This window comes from Mercenaria mercenaria, chromosome 16 (genome assembly GCF_021730395.1).
Source record: "Mercenaria mercenaria strain notata chromosome 16, MADL_Memer_1, whole genome shotgun sequence".
Classification (NCBI taxonomy): domain Eukaryota; kingdom Metazoa; phylum Mollusca; class Bivalvia; order Venerida; family Veneridae; genus Mercenaria; species Mercenaria mercenaria.
The window spans coordinates 4837029-4863696 of NC_069376.1; the positions used below are offsets into that span (position 1 = coordinate 4837029).

The 26668-nt window shown below is 34.6% G+C and overlaps 1 long non-coding RNA gene across 1 annotated transcript; it reads left to right on the forward strand.

Annotated features, from left to right (window-relative positions):
* Nucleotides 1-14856: 14856 nt before the first annotated feature.
* LOC128549433 (uncharacterized) lies at nt 14857-20619 on the forward strand. The gene is made up of 4 exons (XR_008367618.1): nt 14857-15203; nt 15938-16078; nt 16694-16865; nt 20282-20619. It is a non-coding gene; the product is annotated as an uncharacterized LOC128549433 (long non-coding RNA).
* Nucleotides 20620-26668: the final 6049 nt, after the last annotated feature.

The window sequence follows — 26668 nt, forward strand, 5'->3', positions numbered from 1 at the left end:
GAATTAATACACTGGTATAACAACAAGTCACCATTTACAATTTCCGTTCAGTCATTATCTTAAACCGCCCCGATTGCTTTGTAGGTAGTGGTGGGTCTACAGAACGCAGGGTCGTGAGTTCGATCCTCGGGCGGGGCAAAATGTTTTCTCCGTGACCAAATGATAAACGACATTGTATCTGAAATCATTAGTCTCCACCTCTGATTCATGTGGGAAGTTGCATTTACTTGCGGAGTAAACAGTCTGTACTGTATACAGACACCAGGAACACAGGTTAGGTTATACTGCCCGCCGTACATAACCTGAAATACTGTTGAAAAAATGGCATTAAACCCCAAAACAACAAAGTTAGCCTTCAAATGGCTTTACTATAATTGATTAATGTTCCAAACTTGGATTAATTTGTGTTTGTTCCTCTCTTATTTTTAGCTCACCTTTCACATAGTGACAAGGTGAGCTTTGTGATAGAGGCAGCGCCGTCGTCCGGCGTGCGTAAACTTTTGCTTGTTGACCACTCTAGAGGTCACAATTTTCGTGGGATCTTTTTGAAAGTTTGTGAGAATGTTCAATCTGATATATCTACGTCCATTTGAAACTGGTCACATGCTATTAAAAACTAGTCAGTATGGTCTAAAAATAGAAAATCCTTGTGACCTCTATAGAGGCCCATATTTTTCAATGGATCTCATGAAAATTGGTCAAAATTTCATCTAGATGAAATCTAGTCCAAGTTGGAAACTGGTTACGTGTGGTCAAAAACTAGTCATAGGTCTAAAAATAGAAAATTCTGTGACCTCTCTAGAGGCCATACTTTTTGTAATGGATCTTCATGAAATTGATGAGAATGTTCACCTTGATGATATATAGGTCAGGTTTGAAACTGTCACGTGCGTCAAAACTAGGTCTAGTAGTCTAAAAAAAAGACAATCCTTGTGAACTCCCTAGAGCCATATTTTTCATGGGATATTATGCAAGTTGGTCTAGTATGTTCATCTTGAGATATCTAGTCATATTCGAAACTGGTCCATGCGGTTCAAAACTAGTCATTAGGTCAAATATAGAAAAACCTTGTGACCTCTCTAGAGCCATACTTTTTCAAGAAGATCTTCATGAAAATTGGTCACCTACCTTGATGATATCTATTCAATTTTGAATGGGTAAGGTTCGGTCAAAAAACTGGGTCAGTAGGTCTAAAAATAGAATACCTAGAGGCCATATTTTTGAACAGAATCTTTATGAATTGGTCAGAATGTTCACCTGAGATACTAGGGTCAAGTTTAACTAGATTACATGCGTTCAAAACTGGGTCAGTAGCGTCTAAAAAATAGAAAATCCTTGTGACCTCCCTAAGGCCATACTTTTCATGAGATCTCATGCAAATTGGTAAGAATGTTCCACCTTGAGATATCTAGTTTAAGTTCGAAACTGGTCATTGCCTTTAAAAAGCAAGGTCATTAGGTCAATAATAAAAAAAAAACTTTGACCTCTATGGAGGCCATATTTTCATGGATCTCCTGAAAATTGGTCAGAATTTTTATCTGTTGATGTCTGGTCAAGCTCAAAACTGGGTCGTGGGGGGGGGGGCGGGCGATTGAGGGATTGGGGCTGCGAGGAGGGGAAAACGAGAGGTGGTGCCGGGGGGGGGGTACTAATGTCAAATAATAATAAAAATGACGTCATACCTCAGTTCAAACTGGTCATGTGGGGACATGAGCGATTCAGGACAACCATGTCCTCATTGTTCAATACAGATGGAGGAACTTTAGCTGGAATTTGCCATAGTTGAATGATCCACTAAAGCTTTTTGTTCAGTACGTTTTGCCTGTGTTGCTGAAACCACTCTTGCAATTTATGCAAATTGGTATAATGTTTTCCCGCAGAGATCCACAGGATTTCTCATTAATGTTATGTTGCTTTGGTTAACTTAGCATTTGATCTTAAAGACCCTTGAGACTAGAACAACTTTATGTTAATCCTTTTTTAATCCCCGCCACGAGTGTGTTGCGGTGGGGGTATAAAAATGGTCTCCTCCATACCGTTCGTTCCTTTGTCCCTTCCTTCCGTCGTCACATTGTAACACTTGGACCTGTTAGTGGTCCGCTCTAGATCTCTTAAAAAACCCTTGAAGGATTTTTATGAACTTCAAATGATCATCTCATCAAGGCGATGAGCAGAACTAATGGAGTCAGCCGTTACGCCGACTCAAGCTCAAGGTCACACAGTTTTGAGCCTTCCATTTTGTGCCCGCTCTGTACTCCTTAACCCCTTGAAGATTTACATGAAACAGTGGTCAAAAGATCAGCTCATCAATACATGTGCAGGACTTTGAGTGCGCCATGGTTGCCTGAAAGGTCAATGTACAACTCAGGTGTCAAAGGTTTTGAGCCTTCTATGTTGTGTCTGCTTCTCAGTATCTCCTAATCCTCTTGAAGGATTCATATGTTAACCCGGGTCAAATGATCCACTCATCAAGACAATGTGCAAACTCTTGTGTCAGCCCAGCCAGCCACATCAAGGTCACAAAGGTTTGAGAATTGTCATTTTGTGGTCAACTCTGTATCGTCCTAAACCCTTGGAGATTTTCATTACACTTGGATGAAATGATCACCTCATCATGATCATGTTCAGGAACGCAACTAGAGTCCGTCATGTCAGTTAGAGGTCAATGTCACGCTCAAGGTCAAGGGTTTAACCCTTTCAATATCCATAACAGTGGCTGGAATTTAGCTTCTTTCCAGGCTGCCTTATTCAAATATTATAGTATTTGCCTTGTGAAAAGTAGAATAATATGATTGATTCTAAAGATGAAAATTTGGATTTATATACATGGCTTAAAAATACGACTTCTTATATGCATCGACTAGAGAAGCACAGTGTGGTTGTTCTTAAACTTTATCATGCTGAACACGTTGATTATGCCTTCTGTGCAGTCCCTGATCAAGATCTGCAACCATTTGCTTTTCAATTGGTAACCTTTTGTTAAGCACCCTGCCCTATTAACAGTTAATGGTACTATTCAAATTGAAAGATTGATAGAAAGTAGCAGGATAAGGTTAATAATTGATATAAGAATCAAGCAATTAAAGGATGTATGACCGCGGATCACTGTTGATTGTATCATTGTTTCCTTTTCAGGTTAGCAACTCTCTAGGCAGTGAACACTTAAAAAATATATGACCGAGGATCACTGTTGTTGTATTCATTGTTTCCTTTCAGGTTAGGCAACTCGCTAGCAGTACACTTAAAGGATGTATGACGCGATGATCACTGTTGTTTAGTATTCATTGTTCCTTTTCATGGTTAGGCAAACTCTCTAGGCAGTGTACACTTAAAGATTATGACCGAGGATTCACTGTTGTATTGTATCATTGTTCCATTGCAGGGTTAGGCAACTCTCTAGGCAGTGTACACTTATAGGATATATGACCGAGATCACTGTTGTTCTGTATTCATTGTTCCTTTTTCAGGTTAGGCAACTCTCAGCAGTGTACACTTAAAGGATGTATGACCGAGGATCACTGTTGTTTGTATACATTGTTCTTATCAGTTAGGCAACTCTCTAGGCAGTGTACCTTAAAGGATATAGACCGAGGATCACTGTTGTTTGTATTTCATTGTTCCTTTTCAGGTAGGCAACTCTCAGCAGTGTACACCGATATGGAAGTCATCCTTGACTGATACTGGAATTCTGGGTTGTTGGTTTCCAGTGTCTAATTCAGGTTAATGTGTACTGATAACATGAGTCCATTTTAAATTTCTATTTTTAATATTGTTTTTGTGCAGTAAAAATTAAATTTTCTTCAGATCACACATTTACCAGACTAGCACTTGGGGGGACGTCGTTTAATGACTCTCGCAACTAATTTACGAGACGACAAACGCAAACGGCACAATCTGATATCAGCGGCGACATTGTGCATGTGCACGATGAAGTTCCTAGATTACTGGTGGAAACTCGCAGTTGTTTGAAAACATTCACTGCGAGATGGGCTGTGAGAGCAGCGAAGGTCCGTACCGTGATGGGTCCCATCGACCAGACTAATAGTAAAATTGTATCCACTCGAGATAATGAGAGATCTCAATAGACACTCCATATGCATTCGAACATATTTAAAAAACTGATATTTCACAATGAGATAATTCTGAAACCAAGACTGTTTCGTGTGAACAGTTTGCGACGAGTTATAGATTTTTAATTAGTGATAAATTGTTTTATGAACTGCGAGAAATAAAGTAGATGCTCCACTTCAATAATGTTATACCCCGAAGGGACGTATTATGTACACGCCTTTGTCCGACTGCCGCCCATTCGCGGTTAGCAGTAGCCGTGTCACTCTGTAACTCTTGAACACTTGAAGGATTTCAAAGACACTACTTGCTTAAATGTTCTTTACATTGAGACGACATGCCAGAGCGCACGATCAGATGCTTGCTTTAAAGGTCAAGGTCACACAAAGTGGTCAAAGGTCATATGACTTTTGCGAGTCCCAGTTCTGTTACTCTTGAACTGCTTGAAGGATTTATAAGAAATTTGGCACATTCTCTACATTAAACGATGTGGCAGCTCCTCTGTAGAGTGCGTGTTTCGGATGGCTTGCTTCAAGGTCAAGGTCATATTAAGGTCAAAGTTCATAAGACTTTGTTTTGGTGTGTATATTGCTGTGTAATTGCAGTGCTCTTGTTTTATTTGGCAGATTTTTTACACTTACAATATATTTTCTTATTGAATTACTTCCATTTTATTTTACAACAAATAGCCTATTTTGTTAACTTTTTTATTATTGGCTATAGGAAAAAAACAAGACCACTTTTCTGTGTACAACATGGATATACTTCCAAATTGTTTTAGTGTATTTTGACATATATTTTACCTTGTAATGATTTTCTTGTGGACATAGATTTTTTTTTCTGTCGACGTTGATCTTTTTTTATTCTTCCCATTGTTCTTCCTGTCCTATGGCTTCACAGCGAGCTCTTTAAATTTTTCTCCCATCCTCCACTGATAAAACCATTTGGGGGCGTAATATTTCTCGGAGCTCTTGTTATCTTCTATATGTCAGAAATGGAATGCAAAGACACATTAACGTTTATTTGAAACATGTTGCTTTTGGATATTCAAGTAACTAACATTACTATTTATCACGTCTTGAAATGGATATTTGAGAAAATCATTACATTTTAAAATAATAGTCATTTTGAGGCCCACCCCATGTCGGGAATTTATTTCTTCCAAAACATTTAATCTTAAGAATGAAGGAAAAATAGAACTTTTAAACCGCTGTATCTTTAAAGATGTCCTTAACTCTAACCCCTCCCGATTCAGAGTATATTCACTTTGAAACAGCAAGAAATCACTTAGTAAAATGAAACGTTCTACTTTCGTACAAATACATATGCAGCAAGTAAGCCTTTGGATATGCCTTACATACAATGTCTACACTGTCCATAAATTTTTCATAGCTGATCACTAGCGAATAGAATGTAAAGCCTCACAGGTTAAGTCACAATTAAGTAGTCCAAATATATAATAGTACTAATCTTTTTTTCTTTCCGAAGCATTTTCTCGACAGCAACGTGCTTTACTTTACCCGACCGGCATTCAGTATGTATCAACTTTGCATTCCTATGAAATCGGCTGTTCCTGATCCCATGCTAGGTATAATGCGCGTGATATCCTCGGACTGGACTAATAATTTTCAGGTTCGATTCATGCTGATATAGGAACAATTTCTCCCATGCAGTGCGTTTATATCTTCAATGTAGTTCCATGAGTCAACACAAAAGTTTAAGACAATAGGAAACTTTAAATAACAGTCAGCAATATAACTCAGATGTATATTCCTTCGATTCAACATAAAGTTTTAAAGCCTAGATTTTGGCAGTGGCCAAGGGATTCTGTCTTCAGCAGCACAGTGGGGGCTAATGACCATCACATATGGTTCCAATAAACAAGGGTCATGTGTTTATTGGAAGTCATCCTACCTTTCAAAGTTATCAATTAGTGAGGAGGGGAAACAATGTAATTTATTTTAAATTAATGAATAATTGATAACATTAAAAGTTTATTCTAGTCTTTTATGCATTTCTATGTTAAGAAAAATATTGTTGATCAAACCAATATTTATATATGAAAAACTTATTTTTCACGAATAATGAAATAATGAGAAACTGCAAGTTTTACTTTTTCAAATTAATGTCTGGATAATTGTGATATTTCAGAAAAAGGTTAACTTTCACTCATCTAAACTTGCAGATACTGAAATAACCTTGTCTAAAATTGAAAACAGAATGTCATTTTAAAGTTACAAAGCAAAGCATGAAAAAATGTCACTTTTGGCAACATACTGAAAATTGAGTAATAAATTAACACAATAATTTTATATTGATATTGTTTGTCAGAACAAAGAAACCCATGAAGTTTGCACTATAACCTGTGTTTTAATTAACATTATTTATTTTCATGTATTATTACTGTATCTTTTTATCACATCCTATATGTAATATTATAATAATAACAATAATAATAATAATTAGGATTATTTTTAATTATTTAATTATTATAAAATCATTACTATGAAAGTAAAGTAATAGTTATTATCATCTAAATATATAATATCAAAATAATAATTTATATTAATAACATTCACATTCACTGAAGAAAAAATTAATTTCTTCAACCCACTGCACACATCTTCAGTACTAAAAGTTTGTTGGGATCCATGCTGTGCTAATTGCCCTCTAATCAGTTGCTGTGACATAAACGCTGATAAGCAGCAGATAAATGGGAGTTGTATATTTGGACTGGGGGGGGGTGGGGGGGTACACTTATATAGTATGAATCTAGGCCTTTAACAACAGGGAAACATACAACAATCGCCATTTATATCTTTCAGACCTGGACATGATAACGAGCATAAGTTCGAGCATCCGCGGCCCGAAGTCTGTGGCCTGGAATGCACGAAGTAGTGTAAGCACATGGGTACTGGGTGATTCCACGTGACTTTTTACCGATATGCGATTGGCTTATCGCATTTAGGAAACGCCGTTTTGCAATAAGCTGGCACGCTATATGATATATAGAAAATGTTTGTGACCTGAATTTCCCTCATTCATTATTCATATAATTTATTCAAACTTTCAGTAATGACCAATATTGATACCCTTGTCATTGTGCATGAGGGTTTTTGTTTAAATTGCTCTTCAATTTCCGGATTATGGTCCTGTTTGTCAGCAAGTCCAGGTGAAGGCATGAACCACATTTGTGAAAGCTCTAGTAAAGTTGTGTCAACAGTACAGACATGTGACCATTGAGCTGAAAGTTATGTTAAACATGAAAGGAAACTATAGTTTATTTTTGCTCAGAACAATAACTTTCAGAATTAATAAATACCAAGTTCATTAGATCTACTGTAAATCATGTAAGGTGGAGAATATTTCATTACATTAAAGCGTAATGAGTAAATAAAAAAGTACGTTATTCACCCATAAGTTACTGTTCAACATTTCTGGTCTGTAAACTTCTGGTCCGCTGAAAATCTTTCGCACTGTTCATGTTATAGAGAAAATTAGGTTACTGTCTATAAATTTGAAATTTATTAGGCGAGTTGAAGAAAATAAATTAGTGCGAGGCTCTGCCGAGCCTTAATATTTGATCGTAGACAGCCTAATAAGATTAAATTTATTCAGACAGTAATTTTAATATTCTATTTATCCTACCCTGTCAGAAAATTAGAAACGTCTTTGAAGATAGCAGACTTGACGTCATATATAATGACGTTTGCTAGTGTAATTCAGCAGTTTTTGTGGAAAATTGAAAAAATGCAATAAACCTTTTTTTGTTCTGGATAAAAACTTTTGATTTTACCACTTTATTTTCTTATTAGAACATTTCCAATACAATGATAACAGTTTTCATTAAAAATTCGGAAAAAAAAATTTTTTTCAAAATTTCCGGCTGAAGCGCTGTAAAAGTGAAAAAGCAATAACGTATTTTGTTTCAGGATAAAACCTTGATTTGACCACTCATTTCCATTCAGAACATTTTCATACAATGGTGATTATTAAATGCAAAATTTTGATAAATAAGTGATTCCAAAAGTTCCCGCAAAAGTGATTAGTTGACACTGACTAGATAAAGCAAAGTTATTTAGGCAGAGCCGATATTGCGCTATATCTTATATAGGGAGGATAAATTGTTTTAAACCGTTGCAGAAAACAACGATGAAATTTGCGTTGATATCAGAAGAAGCATTGTTCGGGGACCATTCAAAATACACGGGTACAAATCTCGAATTTGACCGTGTTGAACTCGTGTGACAACAAATGATTCTGTAGTAAGTTGGCTAAATTGACAGGATTTGTAAAATCCTAGGTGGGGCGTTTGTATCCGTGTTTACGTTCTGTGTGGTAATTCAATTAACATACGTTGGATGAATTACAGCAAGACTCGGCATATATAGCACGTGCCATATATTGTCCGTACAATTTACCTAGGCACATAATCGCGTGAATATTCCGTATATTTCCCGTAAATTAGTTTTCGGTGCCTGACCTAAATGAAAAAACACCTATTGAAAAAAGCTATTAACAAAACATTGCTTAAGGTTTTGGATGTATCTTCAAAACCCTGAAATAATTTGATACACAAACAACACATCTAACCCACCAATTTATCTCACTGTTGCATGTCTGTCGCAGTGTCCATTAAGACGGATACTTTAAAATGGTTTTCAAAAGTTGTCCCCCTTTAGAAATGAATACCATTGTAACAATAAAAGTAAACATTGCTGAAAATTACCGTCACTATTCTATTGAAATTTCAGCACTGGTCATTGCTAATACATTACACGAAGGAGATCTCTTACCAGTATCAGTTCTTTGAAAATGGTGAGTTTTAAGGCGCTGAACTTTCTAAAGGAGTGGCCCCCTTATGTAGCCCTTTCCCCTGTCGCATGTTCAGATGAACTGACAAAGTGTGGCGGCTATTAAGGGTAGTTCGAGTTCTCTGTCTGAACCATATTAATTGTTCTTTCTTATCTTTAAAACTTATAGTTATGAAAATTGTCCTCACTTATCATAATTTTATTGTATTATAATGTATTGATAGAAACACTCAACCATTTAACATTCTTCCATGAACAATGGTCAGTAAACGCGTTCTACAAAATGTCAACTATAATCTTCCAGAAACCGGACCATGTTTCATTCATTGAACGGTCTATTCAAGGTGCTTGCGTCAATATATTGATATGTGACGTAATAAAGTGCGAATACAAGTAATATTGACACAATTACAAAATTTACGCTGAAATAGAAACATGGTCTTAAAAGTGAATTCGAACCATGGTAACGTGCATTAAAGCTACCACACACAAACGATCACTGTTAACCATAATCCGATATCGGTTCTTTGATTAATCTAGAGGTACATTTGTATAAATATCCGTAAAAGAACGAAAAAGGCTTGAAAATCTTGGTCGAAGAAAAAACGACTGGGCCACAAACAGATCGTTCGACATCAACAACGAAAACAATATTTTTCTCAGATATCTTGAAATATATGAATTTTTCTTAAGAAAAGCTATAAAAAGTTAATTACTGAAAAACTTAATGTTAAGGAATACATGAGAACTTGCTGTTTTACTACTTTCTACGATGAAAATCAAAAGCGTTCTTTTCCCTCAAGCATAAATTATTCCGAGTCAAGATGTCTCGATTATAAATCTATTTTTGAAGTTTTTATTATCTCAACTATAGCGCTATGTTGTTTATCGAAGACGGGGAAAATGTCTTTATTGCCGCGGCGGTTCGAGGTTCGGTGCCCAACGCGGTCATTTTTTCTTGATTTGGATTTTAAAAATATTTTAGAAAACAAACATTCTTGTCTGATGTTCATAATATGACCAAACTTCAATTTTTCTACAATGTAGAATTTGATAAATACCTATGATTTTTAATAAAAGTTCAAGTATACTTAGAAATTCACAGCAATATAAAAGATAGGGTCATGTGCTTGATTTTTTTTACTAGATCGATTTGACCTCACCAGTTCTTTATGATGGGAGTCTATGGAAAATCACAACTTTCATAACGTTTTCGCATATAAATTTTTTTCAACAAAGTAGATTATTCAAACGTTTCAACATTAAAAATAACAATGAGCCTATAAACATGTGAAATAAAATGTATAGGTCCTGTGCGAATTTTTGAGATATTTGAACAGATTAAAGTGAACCGCACTTTTCAAGCTAATCATTAAATGATTTTCATTTCCGTACGCGAATCCAGGCTTTCTTCTACGTTTTCCGGATAAATAACGTTACGCCATCACTTTCCGGTTTAATCCAAACGTGCAAGAACTACCATGATATTAATGAGTACCAGGTCAATGCATAAGGACAGCAGACGATATATAGCACACGTACATTCAATGAAAATAGATCTACATGTTGTTTTTTTTTCACATAAAAATGTTATTAAAGAAAAACGCAGTAGGTAGCAGTCTACCATGCTATGGCACATTCCTTGAAATACAAATTAACCGGAACGAATTCTTTATATAGACTGCAGGAAAAAATTGGTCGTAAGCAGAAGTTGGACAAAAGCGAAAAGTTTACACAAAGACGCGAAACGCCGTTTGAGGTATCTGGCGTGATTGACTTATGCTGACGTTATTGAGGGAATGCGGATGTGATTGAAGTCGCTGACGTCATTGAGGATGCATATTCAAGTTCAATTAGAACGTAACGTATTGTGTAAATAAAAGCATAACTATATTTTTGGATTTGGAACATTTGAAATGTATAAATTGGAAACAAAACACTTTGAGCGTCAAAGTCCGTGAATGTTTTTATGTAACATTTTCTTTTGCTATGCAGCAAAGAGAAATCGGACAAGAAAGTAGAAATGGTCACACAGCTGTAACAGAAACCACACACTAAGTGTTTTTATACGCATTTTGAAATAGTCTCGCTTGTCTGTATGCTAAAATGTCATTCCATGCGGGTAATAATAACTAATTACAAATGCTAATGCTTCTTCCTTCAGCTGTCCAATACTTTTGGCCATTTTCATTTAACACGTTTACTTTAAGTCCCGCTTTAGAATGAAAACATATTCACATGTGCAGTTTGTAGAACTGTTTCTCAATGCCGGCTTGGTTTTATGGTATTTGTGTCATTATCCTAAACGAAAAGTAATTTATAACGTTATTTAACCGATGTATAAAAATAGCTAAATTTTTCACTCTCACTTCTGAGAGCAAAATCGTAGATCTGTCAGTCTCTTTGTCGGGGGTTCCTTCATATATCTGTAAAACGACAGTTCCACCTACGTCACAATAGAGAAGTTAATAGAACGTTGCACGTATTTTTCTCCAACCAATGTCTCAATTCAACATTGGATTACCAGGCGAAAAAGACTTCTTTTCAGTCGATGTGACCCTCATATATCTAGTTTAGAGTCACCAGTTATAGATCTACTTATAAAACATGTTAAACAAACATTTTTTATTTTCACGTTTTTATCAAGTTTATCGCAGTTTCATCCATTTGTATAGTTTCTCTTAGGCGTAAAAAAAAAATTGTTTTTTTCCGGTTATCCCGACCTACCCTAAATTTTTGTCCCAACCCTAAATGTTTTTATGCTCTTGGAGATATTTTTTTCACTTGTTTAACAAAAGATGCAAAAACTGCACTTTTTATGCTTTAAACAAGCCAGTGATGTTAGAAATCATCTTACTGATGCTCTAAAGCATAACCCCCTTATTTGTAATCATTTTTTTGACAAAAAAACAATTCCGAAAAGTCCCCCTAATAAAAAAAAAATCCCCCCCCCCCCACCCCCCCAAAAAAATAAATTCCGTCCTACTACCCCTAATTTTTTTCAGCATGTAACCGGAAACAAAAGAATTTTTTAAGGCCTTATTTTAGTGGGATATTAATAACTCCATTCTTAGACGGTATATAGATCTAATAAATATCACGGAATTACTAACACCTATTTTACTAAATGATAATTGGCAGACGATTATATATGTAAAATTTTCGCTCACTTTCCCTGAAAATTCATTATTTATTTTTCTCGTACTGTTATCAACGAAATTATTGCCGCCATAATCATTTCTTCCGTGTAGAAATACGTGCAATTAATGATTACTTCATGCGCATTATATCGTTATTAAATTAAGTGTACTTCACGCTTTAAATGTCCAATGTCGTTCTCTTATCCAATGTTCAATGTCGAATGTCGAACTTCTCGCCAACTTCACACACTTTATTAAATTGCAGATCTCTTCCGCTCCCGGCAAAACGTGACCTATCTTATGACGTCACGAACCTGAGATTATTTGTCACAGCCAGAATGTTCTCGGGCACCCAAGCATATTTGATGGAAATATTTAGTAAGGAACAATAAACTGAACACTAAGCTATATACTGATTTAATTGTGTGAAACATAAATGTAATCTTTACATTGCAAACGTAACCCAGTAAATCTAGAAGTAGTTTCGCGCTATCCCATCGCGACTTTCTAGTTTACAAATAGACAAATGTTGGGGTAAATAGTTGTAAAGGTTCATAATATTGTATCACCTATATTTCATTCTACCAATCAAAAAAGATATGGCAGCAGATAATAAATAACCAGACTGCTGTCTTTTAAATAAGAAAATGACTTTGCCTCTTTGGGCCGATAGAGTTTTAGAGGATAGAACCGGTACCTCTCTAGTCTTAAGCCTAAGCAGTCCGACAAGTTCTTCCTTTCGTAGAATGTTTTGTGGAAATATAGTTACTTCGCGCTTATCCCTTGTAGCATACTCTAAGTCCAATTTATATCGTGTGTGAAGACATTTCGTGCATTTTGATATAGAACCAACAGTATAAATCCTAAACAAACAACAATGTTCCTATTTATTTTATGTCCAAACTTTGGATCCATCAATGAATAAGTTAAGAAAAAGCGTTTGGGCCATAAACAAGTAGAGTTAAAAACTTTTCAACTTCACGTAATTAAATGATTTCACTGTAAAGTTGAATAAAAAACTAGAATCAAGCGGAGAAGACTACTAATGACCGTTTTGGTTGCGAGCAATGAGGTGTTTTTTGTATACATGTATATGTACCAACTTACCAACATGCATTAAAAGTGACGAGCTATTATTTGATAATACATTTTGTCCGTCTGCTAAATTTGCTAGGATATTTCGTTAAACATAATTTATTTAGACGATTGTGAAGCAAGTTCAACACTTATATTAATCACTTTTGACATCATTCCTAATGAAATCCACGCCCACGAGGTATGAGAATGGAGACCAGTTTCCCTTTTAAGGCTGAGCGCAAGCAGGAGGCCACTTGTACCATTTTTCACGTTTTTGGTATGACGTGGCCAGGATCGAACCCCACAACCTCCCAGCTCTCGATGCGGACGCTCTACACCGCAATCGAGGCCGGTATGGAGGACATTTTTTCTACCATCCTCAGATTGAGCTTGCAGACATTACCAATCTTTGTTGCGATATAAATATAAAGATAAAAATACTCTTTAGGAATACAGTACGTTTTTTATTTAAAGATTTTTTTTTTCTGTCATCTTTTACAGATGAACAAACGTATTTCTTCTCGCTGAAAGTTTACGTCTATACAACAGCTCGTCTGACTGAAAAGCGAACACTGAACAGAGAAAGAAACAGAGCGAAAAGTGCTTGTGTTCTAGAAATAGAATATTCAAAAGCACAGAAGTCACAGAAGAACGGAAGTTGAAAATCATTGTATTCTCGGCTCCCGAATCTGAGACCCCAAAAGTTTTGTTTTGATAATGGAACTACTACTCGGTAATGTTTTGTTTGATTTATGATATTGGTGATAAAATGGAAATACATCTAAATTTATAATACAGATAACTGGAACAAAACAGTACACATGAACGAAATCACACTTCATTACTTCTAAGATCATGTTTAGGAGATGTCTCATGGCGTATTGATTTTATGTACCACAGCTACTATTAAGAATGTGACAAGATAGATGACATTAGAAAAGGCTCATTGACAATGCAGTTAAAGAAGACAGTGTCATCGACTTCAGATTCCTATCACTGCTGTGATCGAGCCTCGCTTGGGCGTTGATTTTTTAATGTGAAATGCATCCACTTGCATGCTAAAGGCCAGTGTTATACCCAGATAATAAATAAGGTTTGACCAATAGATTAGATCTGATGAGATTTCAGTATATTCCACTGTGAGATATCAGATGTATTCCACTTGATATTATCAGACATATTTCCACTTGAGATTATCAGATGTTTCAATTGTGAGATTATCAGATGTATTCCACTTTGAGATTATCAGATGTATTCCCAACTGAGAGATGATCAGATGAATTCCCTGGGAGATTATCAGATGTATACCACTGTGAGATTATCAGATGTATTCCACTTGAGTTTATTAGATAATTCCACTGTGAGATTATCAGATGTATTCCACTTGTGGAGTTTATCAGATGTAGTTCCACTGTGGAGATTGATCAGATTGTTTCCGCAGTATTTTAATCAGATGTTTCCCCTGTGAGAATTATCAGATCTATTTCCACTGAGAATTATCAGATGTATTCCACTGTGAGATTATTAATGTATTCCACTGTTAGATTATCAGATGTATTCCACCTCTGTGCAAACGCGTGAAAAAAGGATGTGTTTTTGCCATTCATCCTGGAAAATCTCGAAACCACGTGTACAAATTACTGATTGCGCATGCTCCATCTGTTTGCTATAGTACTTTCTCTAGTATCATCTTTATACTGAGAAAATGTGTTTGAAAATCTCTATATGGTTAGATGGATCACTTACCAGGCAAAAAAAAAGAAAGAAAGAAACAAAAAATATCTAAAACTAATTATTATTTGCTACTTTTCTTTCAGACAATGACGAAAGCAGATATTTTAAAGACAGCAAGATTTCTACGCTAACGCCAAGTTGTATTGAAATGCTTTATCATTTTTTCTGGTATTCTAGGATGGTTAAGTAGTGTCGCCACAAGTATCAATGTAGCTAACGTTGCCAACGTTACAGATAGTGGACCCAGCATAAAGACGTATTACATCACAGCATTTTACGTTTACGTTGCTGACGTCGACAGGATTAGGAAACGTGTCACCAAATACTAACGCCGAGAAAATATTCTCAATATTTGCTGTTCTGCTTGGTTGTAAGTAGCTTTCGATTTCTCGTATATATATTTACCTTGATAAACGAACAAACCCGGGAATATATAAATCTAGCTACAACTATTGAATAATACTGGTAAATGTAGATTAGTCTTTGAATAACACCAAGAACTGAGTAGTTCAACATATTTTCTTTTGAAAAAAATAATTCAGTTTAAATAAAAACTCGCGTTTTAGCTTCTTTTTTCATTGTTTGAACTTCTTAACAATATGTTTTCAAACGGGTAATACAAGAACAGAATTCGAAAAAAGCTAGCACTATCTTTGTTCATCTGTACCCCCACTATGCTAGTTTTCGTAGCATCTGAAATTTGTAAAATAATATTGGATTTCTTATTTCGAAGTTATATAAACATTATTTTTTTGAAAGAGTGGACACCTTGATAGAACCCCGCACATCCAACAAGTCAACTTAATGTTTTCCTCACATGAAAGAATTCTACTCCACACCGAGGTTTAGAACCTATATCGTCGAGAGGCAAGTAAGTCACCGACCGTAGCCACTCGGGCATGTAGGCCCGTCCTAGCATTTATAAAACTGACCGTGTGGCGAAATATTCGAATTTTTGTTCATAGCAAAGAAAGTGACGTTCAAACAATAAAAACACAAACAATTTTAATTAAGTATTTTCCCTTATAACATATAAACAACTTAGCTTTTATTTTTTAACTTGTAAAGTATGGAGTGGAATGTCACTTAGAATATTTTTTTCAGGATAGCCTCGTGTCTTAACTGTGCAGTGCGCCCCCTGGTGACACATTGATGCATCCGGATGATACACAGCCAGCTTTCTGTTTGATAGCATGCGGTTCATTGCAGATTGTGACAGCAAAAATGATATTATGGCGATAAGAGGTGAGTTTTAATGCTTATATAATTTGGATTCAAATAACAGTCATGGGTATTTAATATATTGTTCAAATATTAACTGCATATGTTAACTTCATTCTGTTTTGAAAATTAAAGGAATTACACCAAATATTTCCGGTTACAATCCTCTGTACACACACATCTTAGAGATCTTATAGTTAGTTATTCCACAGACACTTTCTTCGGGCGGATTTGAATAGGTTGATATATCATACCGAAGAATATTCCTCCGGCCAGTAATTGATAGCGGTCAGATTTTCTATATAGAAATAAGAAGGACATGTACACATTTTCCTTAATAACAAAATTACTAAAAATAAGAAACCTTAGGTGCAAAAATATTACCAAAGTTCAACATTTGATTCATCACACGGTATTTTTTAATTAAATTTTATGTTTATTTTTGATTCCTTCCTGACATGATGTTTAATGCCATCATTTCGTCATTTTTTCCCTTCTATTTTCCATATAAAATGTGTAAAAATCTCATACATGCGTTTCTTAAAAGCAATATTTTGAAGGCACCTAATAATTTAAACGTAATCGTGACGTCTGATTTGTATATATTCATGTTTTTGTATCGTATTTCTGGTATTCTAGGATGGTTAGATACTGCAGCGACGAGAATCATTGAAGCTTACGTTGCCAACGTTACAGATAGTGGACCCAGCATAAAGACGTATTACATCACAGCGTTATATTTTACGTTTACGTGACTGACGTCAATAGGATTCGGAAATGTGTCACCAAATACTAAGGAATTGACATGCCGGTAAGTTTATACAGACTTTCTATGAATCAAGAGTTTAACTATAGGTAGTGTACCGGTGATGACATTCGGGAATTTCCGTGAGATACGTAATTCTCCGTGTGTGAGTTCGGAATCCTTCTGCCATGATAGGTAATTCTCAGTGAGGATGCGCGCCCGGATGTTGCCACTTAGTAATAAGATATTTTAGCTCACCTGAGCGGAAGACTCATGGTGAGGTTTTGTGACCGTCTGTCGTGTGACGTGTGTCATGTGACGTGTGTCGTGTGACGAGTGTCGTCCGTCCGTCAACATTTCTAAAAAGAATCTTCTTCTTGAAAACCACTGGGCAGAATTACACCTAAATTCACAGGAATGATCCTTGGGTGCCCCCCCCCACCCCCTTCAACATTGTTAAGAAAATTGAATTCCTTGCAGAACTCTGGTTGCCATGGTAACCGAAAGGAAAAAATAAAAATAATATTGTACAAAACCACAGGGCGTAGGGCTTTGATACCAGGTATGTAGCATCATTTTCAGCTCCAAGGGCAAGGTCACACTTAGAAGTCAAAGGTTAACAGTGTGTTTTTGTGTCCGATTCATAACTCTGCCATTCACAAAGGGATTTTGTAATTACTTAGAACAAGTGTCCGCCATAATGAGACAACGTGTCATGCAAAATCTCCAGACACCTGGCTCTAAGGTCAAGGCCACACTTAGAGGTCAAATGTCAGATACAAGATTGACTTTGTCCGGATCATTTCTTCTTAATGCATGGACGGATTTGATGTTACTTGGCACAATTGTTCACCATCATGAGACGGAGTGTTGCGCGCAAGAACCAGGTCCGTAATTTAGAATAACTTCCGTTTGTTGTTACTAAAAATGGCTGATATTGTAACATATAATGACTGACTGTAGGGAAAAATCGAGACCGCTTTTCAGTAGTACAGCATGCATGTTACGTCACTTTTTGAGGTGTATTTTGACGTATCGCCACATGTTAAGGATTTTTGCGTAGACTGTTTTTAAATTAACTTCTCTTTGCTGTGAATAACTTGTATTGTTATTATATAAATATTGCATTCCTGAGAGGGTGATGTGAAAAATGTTAACCTCGAGATATATGAATATTGACCGAGGCGCCAGCCGAGGTCTATATTCATATTTCGAGGGGTGAACATTTCTCATATCACCCTCTCAGGAATGCAATATTTATTTTATTATACCGAAAGATTATAAGGGTCAAGGCATTTACTGGAAAATCAAAAATATTTAACATTAAAAAGTAATTACTAACCTAATAATGAAGACAGAATTAAAGAGTCTTTACTTGTTAGCACTTATAATTTGTGGCGACTTTGCCGTGTAATAAGACTTTTTTGATAGATTGAATCGAGACGTTTCTAGCTGACCCCTATATTTATTCTAATATTTTAACATTGCATCAGTCAGTAGCGTTCGAAAAACGGCGATAACTTTCTTTTTTTTTTTCTAAACGAAACATATAAGTGTGAGCACTCATTTTCTTAGTTAGATCATTTCCAAACCTATTGTGGTAGTTACGATTCAATATTTGATGAAAAATTGTTTTCGAAATATTTTGCACGTAGCATAAGAAAGAAAATTCGACCGTGTTCGCACATGCAAGAGCAGCAGAAAAGGGTAATTTAATCCTAAAGTATAATTATATAAGCGCCTCGTCAGAAAATTAATCGACTCACTCTTTTGATCAATGCAAAAGTATCAATCTCTCAACGGGTGATATGAAAAAATAATAACACAAGCGCAGAAAAACAAAATAACACTGTTGCGCATGTGATATGAAATTATAGATCATATCACCTGCGCAGAAATTGAAAATTACGATTTTGCGCATGTGATATAAAATCACTGGGGAATATGATATATTATTCAAGTTAAACTAATGGGAAATTTGCTTTGGACATTTATGTGAGGTATAATAATCTTTATTATTGACCACAGGGAAAAGTCAAGACCACTTTTCTTTGCCGGGTACGACACAGATTTCTTGTCGACTTTCAACATGTTCATATCTATAAATACAGATATCAGCATTTGAAAGAATTCAGATCAGTGTATATCTTCAGACATTTTCAAACTTAATAATTTCTTCTGATACGCTATATAGTTGTAACTTACATACGTTCTGTTAGTATGTTATATAGATGTAACTTACATACGTTCTGTTAGTATGCTATATAGATGTAACTTACTTACGTTCTGTTAGTATGTTATATAAATGTAACTTACATACGTTCTGTGTTAGTATGTTATATAGATGTAACTTACATACGTTCTGTTAGTATGTTATATAGATGTAACTTACATACGTTCTGTTAGTATGTTATATATTATATAGATGTAACTTACATACGTTCTGTTAGTATGTTATATAGATGTAACTTACATACGTTCTGTTAGTATGTTATATAGATGTAACTTACATACGTTCTGTTAGTATGTTATATAGATGTAACTTACATACGTTCTGTTACTATGCTATATAGATGTAACTTACATACGTTCTCTTAGTATGTTGTCTCGTTATTTAGAAGCTGCTGTAGACGGTGGTAACTCTGTTACATGCAGTATGTTTTGTTAAAATGTTCCTAGACAGTAGACGGTGGTAACTCTGTTACATGCAGTATGTTTTGTGAAAATGTTCTTAGACAGTAGACATTGGTAACTCTGTTACATGCAGTATGTTTTGTGAAAATGTTCCTAGACAGTAGACGGTGGTAACTCTGTTACATGCAGTATGTTTTGTGAAAATGTTCCTAGACAGTAGACGGTGGTAACTCTGTTACATGCAGTATGTTTTGTGAAAATCTGTTACATGCAGTATGTTTTGTGAAAATGTTCCTAGACAGTAGACGGTGGTAACTCTGTTACATGCAGTATGTTTTGTGAAAATGTTCCTAGACAGTAGACATTGGTAACTCTGTTACATGCAGTATGTTTTGTGAAAATGTTCCTAGACAGTAGACATTGGTAACTCTGTTACATGCAGTATGTTTTGTGAAAATGTTCCTAGACAGTAGACGGTGGTAACTCTGTTACATGCAGTATGTTTTGTGAAAATGTTCCTAGGCAGTAGACGGTGGTGACTCTGTTACATGCAGTATGTTTTGTGAAAATGTTCCTAGGCAGTAGACGGTGGTAACTCTGTTACATGCAGTATGTTTTGTGAAAATGTTCCTAGACAGTAGACGGTGGTAACTCTGTTACATGCAGTATGTTTTGTGAAAATGTTCCTAGACAGTAGACGGTGGTAACTCTGTTACATGCAGTATGTTTTGTGAAAATGTTTCTAGACAGTAGACGGTGGTAACTCTGTTACATGCAGTATGTTTTGTGAAAATGTTCCTAGACAGTAGACGTTGGTAACTTTTTTACAAATTCTTGTTTCATTTTAGGTAAAGATGATATATTTGGTGGTGACTGCAGTGACGTGGAATGCTCGGGAAAATCGTTCTATTTTGTACGTGCCCTTAGTTACTGTGATATTAACAAAATAGAATTACACGTGCTGAAAGAAACAATGGATATATAACCAGAATTTTCAAAAAGAATGAATGGGTAAAATACAAGTGACATTCAATCTTAAGGTAAGTATAAAGTAATATAATCCATCCTAGCAATGAACAAGTCTCAATTTCAAAATTGTTCCGAACTTTAAGAAAAAGTTTTACAATCTTTGTTTTACATTCTGAAATTATTTATAAATTAGGTACCACAGATGTAACAAACGCACCAGGACTATCATCTTTATCTCTATCATAGATATTTTGTTTAAAAGATATTTTTGGAACTGCTTTGATATATTGCACTTGACCTTTTCTAGACAATTTCTGACAACTTTTTCACACGATAAGGTCATTGACGTATAAAGGTGAGGCTATGCCGAATGAACATATAATCGCATACTGAGAAATTTTCCTCACTTATCAGGGGAAGGAAGCGTGCAAATACTACGATTAAGTCAATTTCGCTGTTAGCGTTTTCTCCCCTTGTGAGCAAAGCGATAGCGCTTTGATAACTCTTATCTCAGACAGTGATCAAATAACGAGACATTATCTCTTACATGCTTGATTGTTTATATACATTCAGTTAATATAAATGAATAGCATTTTTTATTCGAAATGTCAATGTTGTGACTGATGTTTTTCTTTAAACAAAATATTCTAACAATTTTCAGTGCTTTGCACTTTTTTCGCACTTAATACGCAAGCGTTTCATTAGAAATTTATTCGTTTTATAAGTTTATAGATTTCTAATCTGAAATTTTAGTCCAACAAAAGTATTTAAACTGTACGAGAGGAAAACATTTCAATACAAGAGCGGATTCTTCAGATTGAATGACAAGCGGATAGATCTATCAAGTTTACCAGATTTATTCAATAATTTCATTGCACATCTTTTAATAATATCATGTATTGGTATTCAAACAAATCAAAGTATACGTGTATATGATGTATGGATGAATGGCTTATACTCTGTTTTAAATGTACGCAGCTATGATAAAACATAGTTCTTATGAAATTTGACAATATTGAATTACGTACATTTTATACAATATCTTCACATCTGTTTATAATATATCATCTCCAACATCATTCCCCTTATTTTCAGAGTCCTTATCTTTGCATCATCTTAACACACACTTATCAATAAGCATCAGTACTAGTAGCTTTGCGGAGTAACTTTTGTAGGGATTCCTAGTGAGTTCAGTTTTGTTTTAAGTTCTTCCGTGGTCATTTCACTGGCGAGGTTTTCATTTTCTTTTTTCAAATTGCTTTAAAGCTTAATAACTGGCAAACTTTATGTTATGGACACACATTAGAATTTGCTGTTTTACTGCTTTTTACGATGAAATCTAAAATATAATTCCTTGTGCTTGTATTTGTATCTATTATCTATAGTTATATTATTCTACGAATGTTTTCCCGGTCCTGAAGATTTTAAACGACATTTTGTAGAACGGTTTTATGTACGTAGAAAAATGGTTACCATGGTAGAGTTTTTCGTTGATAAATCATGATAAGTGTGACACGTTTTCCGTCTTCTGCAGAAAAAATAAAAATAAAAAATGTCAGACAGATGACTCGAACAAACAATCCTGCGGTTAGTGGCAAAACGCTTTGTCCGCACAGCGATATCTGCACATGATACATGACGGTATATAATTGGCATTTCAATAGTTATATCGTTGTTTAGGTTCGGACACCGAACATTAATTTACGGAAACATACGGAATATTCAGGTGTCCTAGGTCAATACTTACGGAGAATACGTAATTATATTACAGTTTAAATTTGAGAAATTTTTTTCCTTTCCCCCCCACTTTTTAAAATAAGGGAAAAAACATAAAAATTTATAAAAAAACCCCAAAAAATTTTTGGGCCCCAAAATGAAGACGGGGTTGGAAATTTAAGTTGTCGTTTCCCCTTTAAATTAAAAAACACATGTTCGTCCACTTTAATTAAATCTAATGGATAAACATTTTTTGGCGAAAACGGAAAGGGAAACTAAAAAAAGCTATAAATTTTTGTAATCTCATTTAATTTTTTGAAAGGCTTTTAAGTTTAGTTTTTACATTATAAAAAATTTAAAAGGGCCCATTTAGATTTCGAAAAATGTGGGAAAACATTTAAACTTTTTTTTGGGGAGATTTTTTAAAAAGGGTTTTATTCCTTTTAAATTTAATTGGGAACATTTTTAAAAGGGGCTTATAAAAAAAAAAAAAACCTTAAAATCATGGGCCATTTATCTTTTTAAATTTCCCTTTTAATTAATCCCTTTGTTTTAAATCCGCTCCCTTGACAAAAAACACGCTTTTTTAAATTCAAATATTTATCCAAACATCGCAGTGCCCACGATTTTTTACTTTTCCCTTTTTCAAAACATGCCTTTTGGGGAGGGCAACAACTTTGCCCCTTTAAAAATATAATTAAAAATTTAATTTGGGTACACGGATTAAAAACATAAGGGACATAAAAAGTAAAAGCAAATTTTCTTTTTAAATACAATACCTGCCCCGTGTCACGATATAAAAATTATACAAAAACAGGAGTACTTGACCAAAAGGGACATTTTTAAATTTTTAATTTCAAAATTAACAAATTTACTAAAAACACCCAGTTTTTTTGTCAAAATAAATCGAATAAGTATATTTAAATTATTTTACTTATTACTAAAAGAAAACCCCAGAGCGCTTTCCTTTTTTTTTCAAATTTTTTTTTAAAACATTCCGGTTTTTTAAAAAGGAAAATGCCATGAAAATTTTTTTAAAAAAAAACTTTTAAAAGAACTTTTGGGCAAAGGAACGAAACCAAAAAATCATGCAAAAACTCTTTTAAAAAATTTATACGGGTCATGTTTTCCCCTACCCGTTTAGGGTTCTTATCGTAAAACTTAGCACGCTTTTTTTTAAATATACAGAAATTTTGGGAAACCTGTTTTTAAACTAAAAGAAGCAAAAAAGAAATAACTTTTTTTATAATAAAATATATTTAAAATAGTGCAGACGAAAAAATTTCCCAAATTATCGGGGTTTAGAAATTTAATTTTAATTTTTTTCCATCAGAAAAAATTAGTAAAAACAGAGTTATCGTTTTAACTGCCCAAATATAACAGAGAGTATATTAAATTTTGGGAGATTTTTTTCAAACAAATTTTAAGAAGCAACCCAAAATATTGATTTATTTTGAAAAAAAAAAAATACCTTTAGAAAGGGGTTTTGAATTTTTTTTTAAAGGGAAAATATCGGGGATGGTATAAAAAAAATAAATAAAAGTGTTTTTTTTGACATTTTTTTATAGTAAATGTATCTTTTTTCCTAAAAAAACAATGAAAATTTTTGGGAAAATGGGGGTTTTATCATTTGGCACGGTCGGGTGGTTAAATCAGAATATGTCCGTAGATGTCCTGAAAGACCCGCCAAAGAGGAGAATTTTTTAAAACATGCTTTTTTAGTTGACAGGGAAAAACGATGTTCACCAAATTACATTAGCATTTTCAACTTAAATTTTTTTTAAAAACCATAGAATTTTTCATTAAATCAAGATGCAAAATTTATGATCTCTTTTGACAAAAGCTCGACGAATGGAAACCACAGATCGGAGAAAAAGAGCCGAGTCTAGAGCATTCGTTTTTCCCGTATCAGCAAGTGGGGAAGATACGGCTTTTAAAAGACAGATCGTGTAAAGTATAGACTTTTTTAAAATCATTTACTTTTAATAAAAGGCTTTCAAAAATTTTAATGATAATTAAGCGTTTTTAACTAAAAAAATTTTTGGGAAATTTTTTAAAAATTTTTCTCAGTTGAAACAGGGAAAACCGATAAGCCAAAACTTTTTTTTTTCAAATTTGATTTATTGGGGACAGAGTTTAAAAAAAAAAATTTTGGGTTTATTGAGAAAGGAATTAATGTGGACAATTTTAAAAGATTGCCCCCTTAACACAGGTGTCTTAAAAGTACAAAAAAAGGTCTCAAAAAATTAAACCTCCCATATAAAGAATCAGTAAAATAAAATGGGGGATTTTTGGGGGTTTTTTTGGGGGGGGGGGGGGGGGGGAACATTCATAGAAATTTTTAAACCCCCCGAAAAATTTATCTTTATTTTCCCCTTGACAAAAATCTTAGTTTTAAAACCTTTAACCCTTTGGGAAACGACATTTTAACAAAGTTTTAAATTAACCCTTTTTTGGCTTTTTTTCCCAAATTTTTAATTTAAAATTTGGGAACTTCAAAAAAAAGGGGGTTTTCCCCTTTAACAAGCTTAAAAAATAAAAATGTTTTTTAAATTGTTTTTTCCCTTCTAAAAATGAACGAAAAAAGTAGGAATTTTGGGACACTATTAAATTTTTTGACAAAATTTAAATAAAATCTTTTTTTTTTTCACCCAGACGAACAGTTGACGGTGTTTCATTTTTTAAAAAAAATTTCCGCCAGTACTCAAAGTACAGTGGTTTTCGGTGTATCTATAAGGTCATTTTTAGAAAAACATCAGCCCTTTTGAGGGGCCCCTCTAGTGCGGGCTTTTCCCAGCTTTGAGGGGCCCTTCTGAATGTGGGCGCTTTCCCCGGGAAGCTGGGGGATACAGCCCCCAATGGAAAAAAAAGGAGACAGCCGGGGGGGGTTAACCTCGGGGAAATCGATTTGCAAGTGAAACTATTTAGCAAAGTATCGAATATAACAGGATTTTTAAGACTTCCTTGTTGAAGAGTTTTCAGGGAACAGGGTGCCCCCCTTCCCCGGGGGCCCGAAACTAAAATTTAAATTAAAAATAAAGATGGGGGTTTTGTATTTTCACACCCTTAAATAAAATTTTCAGCAGCGTTAAAGCCACCCCTCAAAATAACTGTCTTCTTTCGTTTTTCCCATTTTGATAATAGAAAATACCTAATGCCAAAAAAATATTAGGTATACAAGCATTTAGTTTAAAATTTAAACGTGAATATATTAAGCCAAAAAGATAATTTTTAAAGGTTTTAATATTTTTTGTAAAAATTAAATTTTAGCAATATTACATAAGTCAGTGTATTTATTAAAATTTCAGTCACATTTTCCCGGTCCAAAACTTTGTCACCCAGGGATGGATTTTCAAAAAACTACGCATAAATTTTGTGGACAGAAAAGGCAAACGGTCCCCGCAAAAGCCCCAGGCCCGTACTAAAAGGTAAAGGGTCACACTTAGATTTTTTAAGGGCATTTTTAAAGATAGTGCTTGGGAGGGTTTGGTCCGGCCCCAATTTTTGTCATTAAAGCATGGTTTTAAAAAATTTTTGGGAATGTTAAAACAGTAAAAACGACGTGTCGTCCTAAACTCAAACCATCACCAAAACCCATTCCATTCAAAGTCCCAAACGGGGGCATGGGTCACCTAGGAGACGGGCTTGTTGTGAAAAACATTTTTTCAAACCCGCGGGATTTTTTGAGACCGGGGACCAAAGGGTTTCGAGGTAAAAAAACATACCCCCAAGGGCTTTGAAAGACGTTCACAAAACAAACGTGTTTTGGCGCATTTTTGCAAAAACAAAATTTCAAAAGATTTATTTTTTTTTTTTCAAAAGTGAATAAATTTTTTTCCCAAAACCCGGACCAAAAATAAATTTGTAAAAAACTAAAAAAAGCCATGATTACAAAAGGAAAAAGGAAAAAGGTGAATGAAAATTTTAAAAATTTTTTTTTTTTTCCGGTGAATTATAGAGATTCTCAATAAAAAAAAGGATAAGCCCCCAGTTTTGAAACAGTAGATTATTTTTTTTTTAATTTTCACGGGTTTTTCCCAAACTTTTCCCCCGGGTTCCTCGTCGCGAATGAAAGTCAAATTGTATACTAAGCTTTATGAATACCGGGGACCTAATGACGAGGAACGTGGGTTTTAAAAAGGGACGCCCTTTTTGTTATTCTTTCGACTTTTTAAAAATTTACGCAAAAAAAGTAATTTTAAACATTGAAATAAAAAAAAAATTTTGGGAATATGTCAGTAAATACATTTCACCGTGAGCCCCCAAAACAAAAATTTTTTACCGTGGCTAGCCACTGGGGTAAAAAATATCAGTTTTTGTGCTCACTTGTGAAAAAAAATTGAAATTTCACTAAAACAAACAAATACCCTTCTACCCTTTTGGCCCCCAGTGTATTTTTTTTTTCTTCTGATGGGGTTTATACTTTTGGGGACTTTGACGTTTTGGGTTATACAAAAATTTCCCACTTTTCCCTGACGTCAAAATTTATTACGTCATAGCGTCAAAGGGGATGGGGGCACGCTGAAAAAAACCGTTAAAAACGGGAAAAA